Below are 6,630 nucleotides of genomic sequence, written 5' to 3' on the forward strand. Positions count from 1 at the left end.
ACTTTTTCGAGACAGGGTCTCGCTATGTAGTTTGGGCTGGCCTGGACTCACTATGTAGCCCAGGCTGTTCTTAAACTTGTGGTGATCCTCCTGCCTCAGCCTCCCAAGTGCTGGGATTACAGGGATTCCCCACCATACCAAGTTTATTTACCACTTCTGACCATGCCACTTTCCCTCACTGCACACTGTCTCAGCCACAGTATCGGGAAGTCCACAATGCAACCCAGCCAAAATGAGTAAAGAGCAAATGGCACTGGAAGTGTTTAACTTTTTTTCATTTGTATATAGGCTCCCAGCTAAGTTTGCTTTGAATCTCAGAGTAGACTTTAGATTTGAACTGTTCACCATGCTGAAACTGTTAGGACTTTGGGAACTCTTGGAGAGGGGGTAGAATGTCATGGCTTGTGCCTAGATGTCTCCAAAAGCCTCATGATGTCATAGGTGGGGCTCTTCAGAGGTAGCCGAATCTAGACCGTGTGATGCTGGGATTAAGGGTGTATGATTACTAAATTAGTCCACTGATTCCAGCTTCTTTCAAAAGGAAGAAAAACCTGATGAGGCGGCTACAGAAGACTCTAATATGTCAACAAAAAGAAAGCTGCTGCCAGGTCTGGTGGAACATGCCTGTAATCCTAGCACTTGGGAGGCTGAGGCAGGAGGATAGCCGTGAGTTCAAGTCCACCCTGGGTTCAAGGCCAGACTGAATTACATAGTGAGACCCTTTCTCAAAAAACAAAGAAAAAAAAAAAGAAAGAAAGGAAAGAAGGCTGCTGCCAGGAGTCCTGCTTAAACTCCAGTGTCTCTGTGCCAGGCGATTCCCATTCTCCAAGCCCCCTGAACGGGATGTGTGGCGGCTGCTACCCAACAAAGCCATGAAACCTTCAATGCTCTGCCACATGGAGATCAAACACTCTGAACTGAAAGACAAGCCTTTGGAGGTTTTCAAAAGAAAAAAGTGAATATGAACAACAGAAGCGGTTACTGAAGGCCACACTTCACCCAGTGTGTCTGCATTGAGAGCTCATTCTTAGCTGTTGATCACATTGCTAAAGCAAAGAAGCCCTTCACTACTAAAGAATAGACCCTGTCTGCTGCTAAGGACCCCTGTCATGAACTTATAGAAGCTACTGCTCAAAAGGTGGTCCGTATGCTCTTTAGACCAGAGCCATAACTGGACGAGCTGATGAAACAGCAGTGTCCTCAGGTGTAACTGTTAGTGAGGATCAGTGGGTCTTCAGGCTACACATCCAGGCTGATGAATCTATTAATGTTGACAACAAAACAACAATGCTTGTTTCTGTGTGAAATATTTTTCAGGGATGTGCGTGAGGATATGTTATATGCATTTTTGTTGCCAAACAACATCACAGCTGCAGCACTATTCAAGTGTCTGGATGATTCCATATCAGGAAAACAGAACTGGTCATGCTATCAATACATGCTTGGACAGAGTGGCTGCCATGACTCGTTTCACTACTCAGGTCAAAGAGGTCACTTCTGAATGTGAGTCTACACAGTATGTAATCCATAGAGAAATGCTGGCTAAGCCAGGTGTGGTGGTGCATGCCTAATCTCAGCAACTGGGAGGCTGAGGCAGGAGGATCGTTGCAAGTTTGAGGCTAGTCTGGACTACAAAGTGAGTTCAAGACCAGCCTGAACTGCGTATCGAGACCCTGTCTCAAAAATACCAAAAAAAAAAAAATTGCTGGCTAGCTAAAAAAATGCCACCTAAATTTAACCAAGTTCAGAGGGATGTGGTTAAAACTATCAACCACATTAAAGTACATACCCTTAATTCATATCTGTTCATGCAGCACTGTGAGGAGTTGGACACAGAGCACATGCACCTTCTCTTATACTCAAAACTGAGATGGCTTTGAGAAGGTGGATTACTGGCCAGAATTTCTGAATTTCAAGAGCCACTCCAGAGATTTCTTTTAGAAAAAGAGTCACCACTGACAGCACATTTCAGTGACATACAGTAGGTTGCAAAACTTGCTTACTTGTGTAACATATTCAACCTGCTCAACAAACTCAATCTTTCACTTCTGGGGAGAATGACCAATGTGTTCAAGTCAGCAGATGAAATGGCTGCATTCAAAGCCAAACTGGAATTGTGGGGATGAAGAATGAACACTGGGATTTGACATTTCAAATATTAGCAGAGATTTTAAAAGAGGCTGAGCTAAGGCCTTCTTTCTCCAAGCTGGTAAATAATCACTTATCTCAGCTTTCAAAAGAGTTTAAGTATTACCTCCCAACCAAAAATACCCTTGATGTGAAAAGAAATGGATCTACAGCCCATTTAAGAACAAGCCAAGTGATCAAGTCCTTAACATTTTTTACCTGGTTAATACAACAGGCTCCTAACTGATCATTCTATCTTCCATCCTACTGCTCATATATACTGCAAACTGTAAGTTTGATTATATCATCCACCCACCTCTTACCCTGGTTTAAAATTCCTTAATGGCTCTCTTTTGATATTTGAAGTATAAATTTCAAGGTCTTTAGAACCTGTAAAGTCTTTCACGGGAGGTCTCAGCTTATTTTTCTAGTGTGGCCTCTCCTCCATCCCATACAATTTACTACAGACAAACTAAATTATATACATGGAATTTCCTATTCCCCCTCATCTCCCTCATCTAGTTCAGGCTTGCTGAGAACCGGCAAAAGTATTACCAAACAATTTGTGAGCTAAATTACCCCCTGGCTCCCAAGCCTGTGTCTGCTTCTGGCTACTCTGAAATAACAGAAGTTTTTAGCCGGGCGTGGTGATGCACGCCTGTAATCCCAGCACTCGGGAGGCTGAGGCAGGGGGATCGCTGTGAGTTCAAGACCAGCCTGGGCTACAAAGTGAGCTCAAGGCCAGCCTGAACTGCATAGCGAGACCCTGTCTCAAAAAGACAAAAAAATAAAAATAATAACACAAGCTTTTGCACACAGAAATTGGTTTTATTTCCTATGTATGTATGTATTTATGTATGTATGTATTTGAGACAGGGTCTCACTATGTAGCCCAGGCAGGCCTCACACTCATGAAAATCCCCTTACCTCAGCCTCCAAAGTCCTGGATGAACTGGTTTAATTGTTTTGGTATCCCCAGTACCTAGCTTCATGCTTATGCTTGCGAGTGATCAATGTCTAATAAATTCACTTACAGCTATCTCTTGGTACTTTACCTCACAGATAGCATACCAGGGAAAAAAGGGCCAGAGCCACTGGTAACCTTTATGTATCTTTAGAATTTTGTACTATATGAATATATGTATGATTTAAATTAAAATTACAAAGCAATATAAGTGCTGGCGCACACCTGTAATCCCAGCGCTCAGGAGGCTGAGACAGGAGGATCATTGAGAGTTCAAGACCAGCCTAGGCTACAAAGTGAGCTCAAGGCCAGCCTGAACTGCATAGCAAGACCCTGTCTCAAAAAGAAAAAAAAAGCAATACAGTTACACTGTGAAAACAACAAACAGCCAATAGGTATCTGGAATAAATAGACTTAATATTTTCAGTAAGATCATCAGATATAAATTTTTAAAAGGTTTTATATCTGAGGATTCAGGATAGTGGATTAGCTGGATGTGGTGATGCATACCAGTAATCTCCGCACTCAAGGAGACTAAGGCAGGAGAACTGCAAGCTCAAGTCCCACCTGGGCAACACTGCCAGACCGTGTGTCACACAAACTCTTTCGCCAGGTGTGGTGGCACATGCCTATAATCCCAGCACCTGGAAGGCGGAAGCAGGAGGATCAAGGCCAGCCTGAACTGTACAGTAAGATACTGTCTCAAAAAAACAAAACAAAACGAAACAAAAACACAACTCTCAAGGGTAGGGAATGTAGCACCTTGCTGAAGACCAATCTAAACAGACAACAGACCTGGGGTCTGCACAGCAAACTGACTCTGAAGTTCTCTGCACTTTTCAGGTATTCTCCTGGGATGGAAACAGAACCACCTTGAAAAGGGCTTATCTGAACTTGCTACTCTAACACTCAAATAGGTGCATGCATTTTCCTGACCTCTCTGTGCAAGATACTACACTGTGTCAATGGACAGCAACCTTAAGAGTCAGTTCAGTCCAAGCGGAGAAGCTCTGACACAGAATCCCTGAGAATTCTATGAGCCGGACAAGCTGTGTTGCCAGAATCAGCCCTGCCTCTGGAATACACAGTGCAAAGGACACGGAGGAAGCTGTTTCAGATGAGTTCTGGGCCAGCACGCTGGCCTGCTGACAGGCTACAATGTCGGAGCATGCCCTACTCTTGGAATGCACAGCCAACATTCTCTGGAGTAATTCTTTGCCTAGGGAGCTCTGAGTCCTGTCCCAGCGCATTCTGGTGTGCAGGTCAGCTGAGATATTCCAACTGGTTCCACTCAGAAACCACTCCAGCAAGTCACCTGGTGAGCATACTAAGGACAAAAGAAGAGGACAGTGCCGGGCATCGTGGTGTACACCTGTAATCCCAGCACTCAGGAGGCTGAGGACATAGGATAGTTGTGAGTTTGAAACCAGCCTGGGCTAGAAAGTGAGCTCAAGGCCAGCCTGAACTGCACAGCGAGACCCTGTCTCAAAAAGAAAAAAAAAAAAAAAAAAAAGAGAGAAGGCAAATAACCCCAGCCTTTGCTCAGAGTTTAAGAGGACAGGAAAGAAGTTCTGATAGCATATGATGTGAATAGCCACTCCCACCCCCAGAGGCAGAAAGGAAATATTTATTAATACTTTGCTATTTTTTGTATGTATATACTTTCTCTTCTCTAATACTTAATTTTTTTCATTTCTTCATTTTTTCCTAATACTTAATTTTTTCATTTCTTCATTTTTTTCACTACTTTACCTTTCTCCTGCCTTATACTTTTTCCTCTTTTTTTCTTCACCAGTACTGGGGATTGAGCCCCGTGCTACGTCCCCAGCTTTTTTTTTTTTTTTTTTTAAATTGAGACAGGGTCTTGCTAACTCACTAAGATGTCCAGGCTGTGCTTTAAACTTGCCACTATCCTACTTCAGCCTCTCAGAATGTTTAGGTAACAGTTGTGCAACTGTGCTCCACCATGCCCAGGTTTTCTCTTTTTAATTTTAATTTTTTTTTTCTTTCTTTTTCCCCTTTTTAATATAATAATTTTAGTTTCACCATTTTTAACTCATCAGGTTATTTTAAATTATTTTTGTCCCTTTTTCTCTTCACTTGTTGGTGTGGTGCTCTGTTGCCTCTATTTAGCTTTTACTTTTTTTTTATAGTTGTTTTTGTTTGTTGGAGACAAGGTCTGGCTATGCAATTGAGCTGGCCTTGCACTCACTATGTCATCCATGCTGGCCTTGAACTCATAGCAATCCTCCTGCCTCAGTCTCCTCAGTGCTGGGAGGATAGGTGTGTCCCAATGCACCCAACCTTTTACTTTATTTCTTTACCTGGTTTCTGCTGGTGGTCACATGCAGAGCCAGGAGTCAGGCCTGGTATTTTTTGAGCACCTTGTTGTTGAATGCTCTGCTGTGTAGCTGTACTCCCAGCTCAACAGAGAAGCTGGACCTTATTCCATGTGCATCTTTTTCCACTTGAGTCCTGCCAAATATGTCAACTTGGCGAGTAAAGGAGATTAAAGTGCCCAACAGCGACAGCAGAGAGGATAACGCACAGTTCTAAACACCACTTTATAAGGGGCCTCCATATAACTTATCATACTGCTGCTAAGAATGGAGGAGTAACCAGAGGCGGTGCCCCATGTATTCTGCTATCTATCCCATACCTGCCTGAACCAGCAGTGGAATCCCACTCTTGTAATGTCCATAGAGAAAGCAGGTCCCTCAACCTTGAACAGTATGTGTTATACAAAGATTCATTATCAAAGCCGAAGAAGCCACAGGGACATGATACTGTAAAGCCTAAGTGATGTCAAACTCAACTCTACAGGACAAATCTATATCCCAGGGCACATACTCAAGAGAAGATGAGCTACCAAAGAGTACATGAAAGTGACAAGGGATCCGGCCTAACAGGTACATAGATCTTAACAAGAAATATGAGAAAACAAGACACTGTGACATCACCTACTACTCTCTAATGACTGATTCCAAAGATACTGAAGTTGATGAAATGCCAAAGAATTAAAAGCTCAGTGGATCCCAAAAGAATATAATAAATAGTTGAATGAATTAAGGAAGACAATATAAGGTATGAATAAATAGTAAGAAATTCGGCAAAAGAACTAAACAGAGAAATCTTGAAAATGAAAAGCTCAGTAAATCAGATTTTAAAAAACTCATCTGAAAATCTCAATAGACTAGATCAAGCAAAAGAATATCAAGGCTTGAAGAAAGTTTGATGAATTATCACATTCAGACAGTAACAATGGAAAAATAAGCAAGAATGAACAGAGTACAGAAGATCTCTGCGACACCATTAAAACATCAAACATACACAAAATTGAAGAGGGAGGAGAGCTACAGGCTGAAGGCAAAGAAATCTTAGTCAGTGAAATAACAGAAAAAAAGGGCCAGGCATAGTGGTGCCCGCTTATAATCCCGGAACTCGGGAGCCTGAGGCAATAGGATCATTGCAAGTTTGAGACCAGCCTGGATTACAAAGTGAGCTCAAGGCCAGCCTGAACTGCATAGTGAGACCCCGTC

This window comes from Chinchilla lanigera, unplaced genomic scaffold, assembly GCF_000276665.1.
Source record: "Chinchilla lanigera isolate Chin_1 unplaced genomic scaffold, ChiLan1.0 scaffold00019, whole genome shotgun sequence".
Taxonomy (NCBI): domain Eukaryota; kingdom Metazoa; phylum Chordata; class Mammalia; order Rodentia; family Chinchillidae; genus Chinchilla; species Chinchilla lanigera.